Source organism: Nomascus leucogenys, unplaced genomic scaffold (assembly GCF_006542625.1).
Source record: "Nomascus leucogenys isolate Asia unplaced genomic scaffold, Asia_NLE_v1 001005F_60849_qpd_obj, whole genome shotgun sequence".
In the NCBI taxonomy this organism is placed as follows: Eukaryota; Metazoa; Chordata; class Mammalia; order Primates; family Hylobatidae; genus Nomascus; species Nomascus leucogenys.
Genome location: NW_022096503.1, coordinates 41479 through 56171, shown reverse-complemented (window position 1 = coordinate 56171; position 14693 = coordinate 41479). Strand labels below are relative to the sequence as shown.

At 62.8% G+C, this 14693-nt stretch overlaps 2 pseudogenes; both read right to left on the bottom strand.

Moving 5' to 3' along the window:
• Positions 1-10894: 10894 nt before the first annotated feature.
• Positions 10895-12212, bottom strand: LOC105737550 (annotated as a pseudogene).
• A 1314-nt stretch (positions 12213-13526) lies between these two features.
• On the bottom strand, positions 13527-14481 carry LOC115833956 (annotated as a pseudogene).
• Positions 14482-14693: the final 212 nt, after the last annotated feature.

Here is a 14693-nt window from a genome sequence, read left to right as displayed (position 1 = left end):
AGAGCTGATGTTCGGGTTTGAGGGTGGTGCAGCCATGGACCCGAGGAGGAGCTTCTGTTCTGGTTTCTGGGTCTTGCCGCCGCGGATCCAGGGGAGGAGCTCATGTTCTGGTTTGAGGATGATGCAGCCGCGGACCGGTGGAGGAGCTGATTTCCGGTTTGAGGGTCTTGCATCTGCGGACCCGGGGAGGAGCTGATGTTCCGGTTTGAGGGTCTTGCAGCCGCAGACCCGGGGAGGAGCTGATGTTCCGGATTGGGGATCTTGCAGCCGCAGATCCGGGGAGGAGCTGATGTTCCCGTTTTGGAGTATTGCAGCCGCAGACCTGGGGAGGAGCTGATGTTCTGCTTTGAGGGTCTCGCAGCTGCAGACCAGGGAGGAGCTGATATTTGGGTTTGAGGGTCTTACAGACCCGTGAAGGAGCTGATGTTCCAGTTGGACGGTCCTGCAGCCATGGACCTGGGGAGGAGCTGATGTTCCGGTTTCAGGGTCTTGCAGCTGCGGACCCGGGGAGGAGCTGATGTTCTGGTTTGAGGGTCTTGAAGCCGCGGACCCGCGGAGGAGCTGATGTTACCGGTTTGAGGGTCTTGCAGCCACAGACCCTTGGAGGAGCTGATGTTCTGGTTTCAGGGTATTGCAGCCGCAGACCTGGGGAGGAGCTGATGTTCTTGTTTGAGGGTCTTGCAGCCGCAGACCCGGGGAGGAGCTGATGTTCCTGTTTGAGGGTCTTGCAGCCGCAGACCCGGGGAGGAGCTGATGTTCCGGTTTGGGGGTCTTGCAGCCACGGACCCGGGGAGGAGCTGATGTTCTGGTTTGAGGGTGGTGCAATCACGGACCCGGGGAGGAGCTGATGTTCCGGTTTGAAGGTCTTGCAGCCGCGGACCTGAGGAGGTGCTGATTTTCCGGTTTGAGGGTCTTGCAGCCGCGGACCAGGGGAGGAGCTGATGTTCCAGTTTGAGGGTCTTGCAGCCGCGGATCTGGGGAGGAGCTGATGTTCCGGTTTGAGGGTCTTGCAGCTGCGGACCCGGGGAGGAGCTGATGTTCCGGTTTGACGGTCTTGCAGCCGCAAACCCAGGGAGGAGCTGATGGTCCGGTTTGAGGGTCTTGTAGCCGTGGACTAGGGAGGAGCTGATGTTCTGGTTTCAGGGTCTTGCAGCCGCAGACCCGTGGAGGCGCGGATGTTCCTGTTTGAGGGTTTTGCAGCCGCAGACCCGGGGAGGTGCCAATGTTCTACATTGAGGGTCGTGCAGCCACAGACCTGGAGAGGAGCCGATGTTGTAGTTTGAGGATCTTGCAGCCAAAGACCCTGAGAGGCGCCGGTGTTTCAGTTTGAGGTCCGTGCAGCTGAAAACGCGGGGAGGAGCCAATGTTCCAGTTTGAGGGTAGTGCAGCCGCAGACCCGGGGAAGAGCAGATATTCCAGTTTGAGGGTCGTGCAGCTGCATTCCAGGGGAGGAGCTGATGTTCCAGTTTGAGGGTCGTGTACCCGCAGATCCATGGAAGAGCTGATGTTCCAGTTTGAGGGTCGTGCAACCGCAGACCAGGGGAGGAGCTGATGTTCCAGTTTGAGGGTCGTGTACCCGCAGATCCGGGAAAGATCTGATGTTCCAGTTTGAGGGTCGTGCAGCCACATTCCCGGAGAGGAGCTGATGATCCAGTTTGAGGGTCGTGCAACCGCAGACACGGGGAAGAGCTGATGTTCCAGTTTGAGGGTCGTGCAGCCGCAGGCCCGGCGAGGAGCTGATCTGCTTTGAGGGTCGTGCAGCCGCAGACCCGGGGAGGAGCTGATGTTCCTGTTTGAGGGTCTTGCAGCCGCGGCCCCGAGGAGGTGCTGATGTTCCGGTTTGAGGGTCTTGCAGCCGCGGACCCGAGGAGGTGCTGATGTTCCGGTTTGAGGGTCTTGCAGCCGCGGACCCGGGGAGGAGCTGATGTTCCGGTTTGAGGGTCTTGCAGCTGCTGACCCGGGGAGGAGCTGATGTTCCAGTTTGACGGTCTTGCAGCCGCAAACCCAGGGAGGAGCTGACGTTCCAGTTTGAGGGTCTTGCAGCCGTGGACCAGGGAGGAGCGGATGTTCCGGTTTCAGGGTCTTGCAGCCGCAGACCCGTGGAGGCGCGGATGTTCCTGTTTGAGGGTTTTGTAGCTGCAGACCCAGAGAAGTGCCAATGTTCTACATTGAGGGTCGTGCAGCCGCAGACCTGGAGAGGAGCCGATGTTGTAGTTTGAGGATCTTGCAGTCGCAGACCCTGAGAGTCGCTGGTGTTTCAGTTTGAGGTTCGTGCAGCCGAAAACCCGGGGAGAAGCCGATGTTCCAGTTTGAGGGTAGTGCAGCCGCAGACCCGGGGAAGAGGAGATATTCCAGTTTGAGGGTCGTGCAGCCGCATTCCAGGGGAGGAGCTGATGTTCCAGTTTGAGGGTCGTGTACGCGCAGATCCGGGGAAGAGCTGATGTTCCAGTTTGAGGGTCGTGCAAACGCAGACCCGGGTAAGAGCTGATGTTCGGTTTGAGGGTGGTGCAGCCATGGACCCGAGGAGGAGCTTCTGTTCTGGTTTCTGGGTCTTGCCGCCGCGGATCCAGGGGAGGAGCTCATGTTCTGGTTTGAGGATGATGCAGCCGCGGACCGGTGGAGGAGCTGATGTTCCGGTTTGAGGGTCTTGCATCTGCGGACCCGGGGAGGAGCTGAAGTTCCGGTTTGAGGGTGTTGCAGCCGCAGACCCGGGGAGGAGCTGATGTTCCGGATTGGGGGTCTTGCAGCCGCAGATCCGGGGAGGAGCTGATGTTCCCGTTTTGGAGTATTGCAGCCGCAGACCTGGGGAGGAGCTGATGTTCTGCTTTGAGGGTCTCGCAGCTGCAGACCAGGGAGGGGCTGATATTCGGGTTTGAGGGTCTTACAGACCCGTGAAGGAGCTGATGTTCCAGTTGGACGGTCCTGCAGCCATGGACCTGGGGAGGAGCTGATGTTCCGGTTTCAGGGTCTTGCAGCTGCGGACCCGGGGAGGAGCTGATGTTCTGGTTTGAGGGTCTTGAAGCCGCGGACCCGCGGAGGAGCTGATGTTCCGGTTTGAGGGTCTTGCAGCCGCAGACCCGGGGAGGAGCTGATGTTCCGGTTTGGGGGTCTTGCAGCCACTGACCCGGGGAGGAGCTTGTGTTCCGGTTTGGGGGTCTTGCAATCACGGACCCGGGGAGGAGCTGATGTTCCGGTTTGAGGGTGGTGCAATCACGGACCCGGGGAGGAGCTGATGTTCCGGTTTGAAGGTCTTGCAGCCGCAGACCCGAGGAGGAGCTGATTTTCCGGTTTGAGGGTCTTGCAGCCGCGGACCTGGGGAGGAGCTGATGTTCCAGTTTTGAGGGTCTTGCAGCCGCGGATCTGGGGAGGAGCTGATGTTCCGGTTTGAGGGTCTTGCAGCTGCGGACCCGGGGAGGAGCTGATGTTCCGGTTTGACGGTCTTGCAGCCGCAAACCCAGGGAGGAGCTGATGTTCCAGTTTGAGGGTCGTGCAGCCGCAGACCCAGGGAGGCGCTGATTTTCCAATTTGAGGGTCGTGCAGCCGCAGACCTGGGGAGGAGCTGATGTTCCGGTTTCAGGGTCTTGCATCCGCAGACCAGCGGAGGAGCTGATGTTCCAGTTTGAGGGTCGTGCAGCCGCAGGCCCGGCGGGGAGCTGATCTGCTTTGAGGGTCGTGCAGCCGCTGATGCGGGGAGGAGCTGATGTTCCGGTTTGAGGGTCTTGCAGCCGCGGACCCGCGAAGGAGCTGATGTTCCGTCTTGAGGGTCTTGCAGCCGCAGACCCGGGGAGGAGCTGATGTTCCGGTTTGAGGGTCTTGCAGCTGCAGACCCGGGAAGGAGCTGATGTTCCGGATTGAGGGTCTTGTAGCCGCAGACTTGGGGAAGTGCTGATGTTCCAGATTGAGGCTGTTGCAACCACAGACCCGGCGAGGAGCTGATGTTCCAGTTTGAGGGTCGTGTAGCTGCAGACCCGGGGAAGAGCTGATGTTCCAGTTTGAGGGTCATGCAGCGGAGACCTGGGGAGGCGCTGATGTTCCAATTTGAGGGTCGTGCAGCCGCAGACCTGTGGAGGAGCTGATGTTCCGGTTTGAGGGTCTTGCGGCTGCAGACCCAGGCAGGAGCTGATGTTCCGGTTTCAGGGTCTTGCAGGCGCAGACACGGGGAGGAGCTGATATTCCGGTTTGAGGGTCTTGTGGCCGCAGACCCGGGGAGGAGGTGATGTTCCGGTTTGAGGGTCTTGCAGCCGCAGACCCGGGGAGGCACCGGTTTTCCAATTTGAGGGTCCTGCAGCCGCAGACCGGGGAGGAGCTGCTTTTCCGGTTTGGGGGTCTTGCAGCAGCGGACCAGGGGAGGAGCTGATATTCCAGTTTGAGGGTCGTGTAGCCACAGACCCGGTGAGGAGCTGATGTTTTGCTTTGAGGGTCGTTCATCTGCAGACCCGGGGAGGAGCTGATGTTCTGGTTTGGGGGTCTTGTAGCCGCGGACCCGGGTAAGAACTGATATTCCGGCGTGGGGGTCTTGCAGTCGCGGACCCGGGGAGATGTTGATGTTCCGGTTTGAGGGTGGTGCAGCCGCGGACCCGGGAGGAGCTGATGTTCCCATTTGAGGGTCTTGCAGCCGCTGACCCGGGGAGGAGCCGATGTTGTAGTTTGAGGATCTTGCAGCCGCAGACCCTGAGAGGCGCCAGTGTTCCAGTTTGAGGTTCATGCAGCCGAAGTCCCGGGGTGGAAGCGATGTTCCATTTTGAGGGTCGTGCAGCCGCAGACCCGGGGAAGAGCTGATGTTCCAGTTTCAGGGTCGTGTAGCTGCAGACCTGGGGAAGAGCTGATGTTCCAGTTTCAGGGTCGTTCAGCCGCAGACCAGGGGAGGAGCTGATGTTCCAGTCTGAGGGTCGTGCAGCGGCAGACTCGGGGAGGCGCTGATGTTCCAATTTGAGGGTCGTGCAGCCGCAGACCCGGGGAGGAGCTGATGTTCTGGTTTGAGGGTCTTGCAGCCGCAGACCCGGAAAGGAGCTGATGTTCCGGTTTGAGAGTCTTGCAGCCGCGGAGCCGTGGAGGAGCAGATGTTCCGTTTTGAGGGTCTTGCAGCCGCGACTCAGGAAGGAGCTGGTGTTCCGATTTGAGGGTTTTGCAGCCGCGGACCCGGGGACGAGGTGATGTTCCTGTTTCGGGGTCTTGCAGCCGCGGACCCGGGGAGGAGCTGATGTTCCGCTTTGGGCGCCTTGCAGCCGCAGACCCGGTGAGGAGCTGATCTTCCGCTTTGAGGGTCTCGCAGCCCGAGACCAGGGAGGAGCTGATGTTCGGGTTTGAGGGTCTTACAGACCCGAGGAGGAGCTGATGTTCCGGTTTGAGGGTCTTGCAGCCGCAGACCCGTGGAGGAGCTGATGTTGCGATTGGACGGTCCTACAGACGCGGGCAGGAGCTCATGTTCCGGTTTGGGCGTCTTGTAGCCTTGGACCCAGGGAGGAGCTGATGTTCCGGTTGGAGGGTCTTACAGCCGCAGACCCGTGGAGGAGCTGATGTTGCGGTTTGAGGGTTTTTTTTTTTTTTTTTTTTTTTGGTTAGAAATAATTTAATTCAACTTCCTTTGATTTACATATGAAAGGATTGAAGTTTATCCAAGGCTACACAGGTAATGTTTAGAATCCAGAACAACAATTGGATTTTCTGCTTTCCAGGATCTTTAGCTCATCTTTCTTCTTTTCTACTTATGTATAATGCAGGAGCTGGGAAGTAGAGCTCTTTTAACTCTGCCTTGTTGTCGCTGGGTTGGTTGGTTGGTCTGTTGTATTTTTCATATGTTTCCCCATGTTGGCCATGCTGGTCGCGAATTCCAAGCCTGAAGTGATCAACCCGCCTCGGCCTCCCAGAGCGCCGGGACTACAGGTGTGAGCCACCACGTCGAGCCCCCACATTGCTTCTGGCCTCCGTGGTAGACCTCCCAGACGGGGGGGTCGGGCAGAGGCACTCCGCACATCCCAGACGGGGCAGCCAGGCAGAGGCGCTCCTCACTTCTTCCCAGATGGGGCGGCCGGGCAGAGGCGCTCCTCACTTCCCAGACGGGGCGGCCGGGCAGGCGCCCTCCCCCAGACGGGCGCCGGGCAGAGGCGCTCCTCACTTCCCAGACGGGGCGGCCGGGCAGAGGCGCTCCTCACTTCCCAGACGGGGCGGCGCGGCCGGGCAGAGGCGCTCCTCACTTCCCAGACGGGGCGGCCGGGCAGAGGCGCTCCTCACTTCCCAGACGGGGCGGCCGGGCAGAGGCGCTCCTCACTTCCCAGACGATGGGTGGCCGGGCAGAGGCGCTCCTCACTTCCCAGAAGATGGGTGGCCGGGCAGAGGCGCTCCTCACTTCCCAGACGATGGGTGGCCGGGCAGAGGCGCTCCTCACTTCCCAGAGGGGGGCCGGCAGAGGCGCTCCTCACTTCCCAGACTGGCCGGCCGGGCAGAGGCCTCCTCACTTCCCAGATGATGGTTGGCCGGGCAGAGGCGCTCCTCACTTCCCAGATGATGGTTGGCCGGCAGAGGCGCTCCTCACTTCCCAGACGATGGGTGGCCGGCAGAGGCGCTCCTCACTTCCCAGAAGATGGGTGGCCGGGCAGAGGCGCTCCTCACTTCCCAGACGATGGGTGGCCGGGCAGAGGCGCTCCTCACTTCCCAGACGGGGCGGCCGGCAGAGGCGCTCCTCACTTCCCAGACGTGGCGGCGGGCAGAGGCGCTCCTCACTTCTTCCCAGATGATGGTGGCCGGGCAGAGGCGCTCCTCACTTCCCAGACGATGGTGGCCGGGCAGAGGCGCTCCTCACTTCCCAGACGGGCGGCCGGGCAGAGCGCTCCTCACTTCCCAGACGATGGCGGCCGGGCAGAGGCGCTCCTCACTTCTTCCCAGAGATGGGTGGCCGGGCAGTGGCGCTCCTCACTTCTTCCCAGACGATGGGTGGCCGGGCAGAGGCGCTCCTCATTCCAGACGGGGGGCCGGCAGAGGCGCTCCTCACTTCCCAGACGGGGCGGCCGGGCAGAGGCGCTCCTCACTTCCCAGACGGGGCGGCCGGGCAGAGGCGCTCCTCACTTCTTCCAGAGCCAGACGATGGGTGGCCGGGCAGAGGCGCTCCTCACTTCTTCCCAGACGATGGGTGGCCGGGCAGAGGCGCTCCTCACTTCCCAGACGATGGGTGGCCGGGCAGAGGCGCTCCTCACTTCCCCAGACGATGGGTGGCCGGGCAGAGGCGCCCCCACTCCCCAGACGGGGCGGCCGGGCAGAGGCGCCCCCACTCCCCAGACGGGGCGGCCGGGCAGAGGCGCCCCCACTCCCCAGACGGGGCGGCCGGGCAGAGGCGCCCCCCACTCCCCAGACGGGGCGGCCGGGCAGAGGCGCCCCCCACTCCCCAGACGGGGCGGCCGGGCAGAGGCGCCCCCCACTCCCCAGACGGGGCGGCCGGGCAGAGGCGCCCCCCACTCCCCAGACGGGGCGGCCGGGCAGAGGCGCCCCCCACTCCCCAGACGGGGCGGCCGGGCAGAGGCGCCCCCCACTCCCCAGACGGGGCGGCCGGGCAGAGGCGCCCCCCACTCCCCAGACGGGGCGGCCGGGCAGAGGCGCCCCCCACTCCCCAGACGGGGCGGCCGGGCAGAGGCGCCCCCACTCCCCAGACGGGGCGGCCGGGCAGAGGCGCCCCCACTCCCCAGACGGGGCGGCCGGGCAGAGGCGCCCCCACTCCCAGACGGGGGGCCGGGCAGAGGCGCCCCTCACTCCCCAGACGGGGGGCCGGGCAGAGGCGCCCCTCACTCCCCAGACGGGGGGCCGGGCAGAGGCGCCCCTCACTCCCCAGACGGGGGGCCGGGCAGAGGCGCCCCTCACTCCCAGACGGGGCGGCCGGGCAGAGGCGCCCCTCACTCCCCAGACGGGGGGCCGGGCAGAGGCGCCCCTCACTCCCAGACGGGGGGCCGGGCAGAGGCGCCCCTCACTCCCAGACGGGGGGCCGGGCAGAGGCGCCCCTCACTCCCCAGACGGGGGGCCGGGCAGAGGCGCCCCTCACTCCCCAGACGGGGGGCCGGGCAGAGGCGCCCCTCACTCCCCAGACGGGGCGGCCGGGCAGAGGCGCCCCTCACTTCCCAGACGATGGGTGGCCGGGAAGAGGCGCTCCTCACTTCCCAGACGGGGCGGCCGGGCAGAGGCGCTCCTCACTTCCCAGACGGGGTGGCCGGGCAGAGGAGCTTCTCACTTCCCAGACGGGGCGGCCGGGCAGAGGCGCTCCTCAACCATCGTCTGGGAAGTGAGGAGTGCCTCTGCTCAGCCGCAGCCCCATCTGGGAAGTGAGGAGCGCCTCTGCCCGGCCGCCCCGTCTGGGAAGTGAGGAGCGCCTCTGCCCGGTCACCCCGTCTGGGGAGAAGTGAGGAGCGACTCTGCCCGGCCACCCATCGTCTTGGAAGTGAGGAGCGCCTCTGCCCGGCCGCCCCGTCTGGGAAGTGAGGAGCGCCTCTGCCCGGCCACCCATCGTCTGGGAAGTGAGGAGCGCCTCTGCCCGGCCACCCATTGTCTGGGAAGTGAGGAGCGCCTGTGCCCGGCCACCCATCGTCTGAGAAGTGAGGAGCGCCTCTGCCCGGCCGCCCCATCTGGGAAGTGAGGAGCGTCTCTGCCCGGCCACCCTGTCTGGGACGTGAGGAGCGCGTCTGCCCAGCCGCCCCATCTGGGAAGTGAGGAGCGCCTCTACCCGGCCACTCATCGTCTGGGAAGTGAGGAGCACCTGTGCCCGGCCACCCATCGTCTGGGAAGTGAGGAGCGCCTCTGCCCGGCCGCCCCATCTGGGAAGTGAGGAGCGCCTCTGCCCGGCCACTCATCGTCTGGGAAGTGAGGAGCACCTGTGCCCGGCCACCCATCGTCTGGGAAGTGAGGAGCACCTCTGCCCGGCCGCCCCATCTGGGAAGTGAGGAGCGCCTCTGCCCGGCCACCCCGTCTGGGAAGTGAGGAGCGCGTCTGCCCGGCCGCCCCATCTGGGAAGTGAGGAGCGCCTCTGCCCGGCCACCCATCGTCTGGGAAGTGGGGAGCGCCTCTGCCTGGCTGCCCCGTCTGGGAAGTGAGGAGCGCGTCTGCCCGGCCGCCCCATCTGGGAAGTGAGGAGCGCCTCTGTGTAGCCACCCATTGTCTGGGAAGTGAGGGGCGCCTGTGCCCGGCCACCCATCGTCTGGGAAGTGAGGAACACCTGTGCCTGGCCGCCCCATTTGGGAAGTGAGGAGCGCCTCTGCCCGGCCACCCATCGTCTGGGAAGTGAGGAGCGCCTCTGCCCGGCCGCCCCATCTGGGAAGTGAGGAGCGCCTCTGCCCGGCCACCCATCGTCTGGGAAGTGAGGAGCGCCTCTGCCGGCCCCCGTCTGGGAAGTGAGGAGCGCCTCTGCGCGGCCGCCCCGTCTGGGAAGTGAGGAGCGCCTCTGCCCGGCCACCCATCGTCTGGGAAGTGAGGAGCGCCTCTGCCCGGCCGCCCCGTCTGGGAAGAAATGAGGAGCGCCTCTGCCCGGCTGCCCCGTCTGAGAAGTGAGGAGCGCCTCTGCCCAGCCACCCATCGTCTTGGAAGTGAGGAGCGCCTCTGCCCGGCCGCCCCATCTGGGAAGTGAGGAGCGCCTCTGCCCGGCCGTCCCGTCTGGGAATGGAGGAGCGCCTCTGCCTGGCCACCCATCGTCTGGGAAGTGAGGAGCGCCTCTGCCCGGCCACTCATCGTCTGGGAAGTGAGGAGCGCCTCTGCCCGGCTGCCCTTTTGGGAAGTGAGGAGCGCCTCTGCCGGCCACTCATCGTCTGGGAAGTGAGGAGCGCCTCTGCCTGGCTGCCCTTTCTGGGAAGTGAGGAGCGCCTCTGCCTGGCCGCCCCGTCTGGGAATTGAAGAGCGCCTCTGCCCGGCCGCCCCGTCTGGGAAGAAGTGAGGAACTCCTCTGTCCGGCCACCCATGGTCTGGGAAGTGAGGAGCGCCTCTGCCCGGCCGCCCCGTCTGGGAAGTGAGGAGCGCCTCTGCCCGGCCACCCCATCTGGGAAGTGAGAAGCGCCTCTGCCGGGCCGCCCCGTCTGGGAAGTGAGGAGCTGTTTGAGGGTTTGCAGCCGCAGACCCGGGGAAGAGTTGATGTTCCGGTTTGAGGGTCTTGCAGCTGCAGACCCGGGGAGGCAGTGATGTTCCAATTTGAGGATCGTGCAGCCACCGACCCGGGGAGGAGCTGATGTTCCAGTTTGAGAGTCGTGCAGCTGCAGACCCGGGAAGGAGCTGACGTTCTGTTTTGAGTGTCGTGCAACCCCTGACCCGGGGAGGGGCTGATGTTCCGGTTTGAGGGTGGTGCAGCCGCAGACCTGGCGAGGAGCTGATGTTCTGCTTTGAGGGTCGTGCAGCCGCAGACCCGGGGAGGAGCTGATGTTCCGGTTTGATGGTCGTGCAGCCGCAGACCCGGCGAGGAGCTGATGTTCTGGTTTGAGGGTGTTGCAGCCGCAGGCCCGGAGTGTAGCCGATGTTCTGCTTTGAGGGTCGTGCAGCCGGAGACCTGGCGAGGAGCTGATGTTCTGGTTTGAGGGTGTTGCAGCCGCAGGCCCGGAGTGTAGCCGATGTTCTGCTTTGAGGGTCGTGCAGCCGGAGACCTGGCGAGGAGCTGATGTTCTGGTTTGAGGGTCTTGCAGCTGCAGACCTGGAGAGGACCTGATGTTGAGCTGATATTCCAGTTGCAGTTTGAGGGCTGGGTAGCTGATTTTCCAGTTTGAGGGCCATGCAGCTGGAGACCTGGGAGAGAGCTGATGTTCCAGTTGTAGGGCTGTGCAGCTGGAGACCCGGGGGGAAGCTGATGTTGCAGATGTAGGGCCGTGCTGCTGGAGACCTGGGGTGGAGCTGATGTTCCAGTTTGAGGGCCGTGCAGGATGACCCGGCGGGGAGCTGATGTTCAAGTTTGAGGTCTGTGCAGCTGGTGACCCGGGGGGAAGTGAGGAGCACCTCTGCCCGGCCGCCCCGCCTGGGAAGAAGTGAGGAGCGCCTCTGCCCGGCCACCCATCGTCTGGGAAGTGAGGAGCACCTCTGCCCGGCCACCAATCGTCTGGGAAGTGAGGAGCACCTCTGCCCCGCCGCCCCATTTGGGAAGTGAGGAGCGCCTCTGCCCGGCCACCCATCGTGTGGGAAGTGAGGAGCGCCTCTGCCCGGCCGCCCCATCTGGGAAGTGAGGAGCGCCTCACTTCCCGGGGGGAGCTGATGTTCCAGTTGTAGGGCTGTGCAGCTGGAGTCCCGCGGGGGAGCTGATGTTGCAGTTTGAGGGCCGTGCAGCTGGAGACCCGGCAGGGAGCTGATGTTCCAATTTGAGGGCTGTGCAGCTGGAGACCTGGCATTGAGCTGATATTCCAGTTTGAGGACCGTGCACCTGGAGACTCAGCGGGGAGTTGATGTTCCAGTTTGAGGGCCATGCAGCTGGATACCCGGTGGGGAGCTGATGTTCCAGTTTGAGTGCCGTGCAGCTGGAGACCCGGTGGGGAGCCAGTGTTGCAGGTTGAGGGCCGTGGAACTGGAGACCCCAGGGGGAGCTGATGTTCCAGTTTGAGGGCTGTGTTGCTGGAGACCCAGCGGGGAGCTGATGTTGCAGTTTGAGGCGGTGCACCTGGAGGCCCAGGGGGGAACTGATGTTGCAATTTGAGGGCCGTGCAGCTGGAGACCCTGTGGGGAGCTGATGTTCCTGTTTGAGGGCCATGCAGCTGGAGATCTGGTGGTAAGCCGATGTTCCAGTTTGAGGGCCGTTCAGCTGGAGACCCGGCAGGGAGCTGATGTTCTGGTTTGGGGTTCTTGCAGCCGCAGACCCCGGGAGGAGCTGATGTTCCGGTGTGGGGGTCTTGCAGCCGCAGATCTGGGCAGCAGCTGATGTTCCGCTTTGGGGTTCTTGCAGCCGCAGACCCGGGGAGGAGCTGATGTTCCGGTTTGGAGGTCTTGCAGCCGTGGACCCGGGGAGGAGCTGATGTTTTGGTTTGGGGGTCTTGCAGCCGCAGACCCTGCGGTCAGCTGATCTTCCGGTTTGAGGGTCACGCAGCCACAGACCTGGGGAGGAGCTGATGTTCCGGTTTGAGGGTCTGCATCCGCATACGCAGAGAAGAGGTGATGTTCCAGTTTGAGAGTCGTGTAGCCACAGACCCAGGAAGGAGCTGATGTTCTGGTTTCACGGTCTTGCAGGCGCAGATTCGTGGAGGAGCTGATGTTCCGGTTTGAGGGTCTTGCAGCTGCAGACCCAGGAAGGAGCCGATGTTCCGGTTTGAGGGTCGTGCAGCCGCAGTCCCGGGAAGGAGTTGATGTTCCGGTTTGAGGGTCGTGCAGCCGCTGACCCGGGCAGGGGCTGATGTTCCGGTTTGAGGGTCTTGCAGCCGCTGACCCGGGCAGGGGCTGATGTTCCGTTTGAGGGTCTTGCAGGCACACCCGGGGAGGACTTATGTTCCGGTTTGAGGGTCGTGCAGCTGCAGACCCGGGAGGAGCTGATGTTACGGTTTGGGGGTCTTGCAGCCCAGACCGGGGAGGAGCTGATGTTCCGGTTTGGGGTCTTGCAGCCGCAGACCTGGGGAGGAGCTGATGTTCCGGTTTGGGGTCTTGCAGCCCAGCCCGGGGAGGAGCTGATGTTCCGGTTTGAGGGTCTTGCAGCGCGGGGAGGGGGGGGGGGCGGGGGGGGCTGCAGCCGCGGACCCGGGGAGGAGCTGATGTTCCGGTTTGAGGGTCTTGCAGCCGCAGACCCGGGGAGGAGCTGATGTTCGTTTGGGTTGCAGCGGACTGGGGAGCTGATGTTCCGCAGCCGCAGACCCGGGGAGGAGCTGATGTTCCGGTTTGAGGGTCTTGCAGCCGCAGACCCGGGGAGGAGCTGATGTTCCGGTTTGAGGGGTCTGGCAGCCGGGGGGAGGGGGGGGGGGGGGGGGGGATGTTCGGTTTGGGGTCTGCAGCCAGACCGGGGAGGAGCTGATGTTCGTTTGGGTCTTGCAGCCAGACCCGGGGAGGAGCTGGTTCTGGGGAGGGCTGGGGGGGGGGGGGGGGGGGGGGGGGGGGGGGGGGGTGTTCTGGTTTGAGGGTCTTGCAGCGTGGACCGGGGAGGAGCTGATGTTCTGGTTTGAGGGTCTTGCAGCCACAGACCCGGCGAGGAACTGATTTTCCTCTTTGAGGGTCTTGCAGCCGCAGACCTGGGGAGGAACTGATGTTCCATTCCGGTTTGAGGGTCTTGCAGCCGTAGACCTGGAGAGGAGCTGATGTTGAGCTGATATTCCAGTTGCAGTTTGAGGGCCGGGGAGCTGATGTTCCAGTTTGATGGCCGTGCACCTGGAGACCCAGAGAGGAACATCTAACTGGAACATTTGCTCCCCGCAGTGCCTCCAGCTGCATCGCTCCCAAACCGGAGCATCTCTTCCCACCCGGGTCTCCAGCTGCACGGCCCTCAAACTGCAATATTGTCTACCCTCAAGTCTCCAGTTGCAACGCCCTCAGAATTGAACATGAGCTCCCCACAGGGTCTGCAGCTTCACGGCCCTCAAACTGGAACTTCAGCTTCCCACCGGGTATCCAGCTGCATGGCCCTCAAACTGGAACATCAGCTCCCCGCCAGGTCTCCAGCTGCTGGGGGCTGACAAACCTTTCGTTGATTAAGTGGCCTGGGTGTCCCAGGCCCATTTATATTAGACCTCTCAGTATAGCTTGGTGCATTTCCAGGAAACGTAACACCATTCATTCGATTTAAACTATTGGAATTGTTTTTCTCTGAAGAAGGATAAACACAGCTAACAACCATCACATTCTTTTCGACTCCTCTGAGAAGTTTGTCTGTTCCTGTATAGTTTCTCCTTGGATCTGTTAACAATTCACCTAGTCACTGAATAGTAAAAGGGATACCTTAAATCCAGTGACAATTTTCAGTATTCTTTCCTTCATTTCATCAAAGGGAATATATTCGACATTAGGGTTGGGAGGACCTCTTGCCTCAGGAGCTGAAGTTCTGAAATCATCCATCACTTTCTCCTGTTTGAAAATAAAATAGTCTTTAAATTGGGACCACTGAATCTGTTTCTCCAGTCTTGGCTACATGACAAAGAAACTGATCCAGGACAGGACAAGCTTTCTTTTTCCCCCTCTTCTCAAAATCTTCCAGTGCCTCCTGGAGCCTCTCGGCGTCCATGGCTTCCCGGAGTCCCTCACAGCCTCTGCCTCCCTCGGCGGGTCTCTTGGGGACCGGAACGCCTCCCCCCACCCCCGACGTCCTCCCACTCCCTCGCACACACTCCAGCACGCAGGGCAAGTGGGGTGAGGGGGAACGAAGGGAGCCAGGGGAAGCGTGTGAGAGAGTGAGACCGACAGAGGGAGCACCTCCCCAAGCCGCTACCACCAACCCTCCAACATGGCGCCTGGCACGTCAACCTAAAAAGTTATTTCTTGGAGAAGCGATGGATGACAGAGATTAATCTGAGAGTTACTGTTAATGGAGAAACTTAGAACTTACCATTTTTCCTGTGAGGTTTTGGTGCTCATACTGCTGTTCTGTGAGTTCTGGCAATTGAGTCCGTTCACACAGCCTGGTGATGCAGCAGGTGCCACAGAAGGACCCTGTCCCGGCTGGCCTGCTCCACTTCTATGATGGTGTGGCCTCTGTGATGGCCTCTGTGATCACTTCTATGATGGTGTGGCCTCCCCTTCTATGATGGTGTGGCCTCTGTGATGGCCTCTGTGATCACTTCTATGAT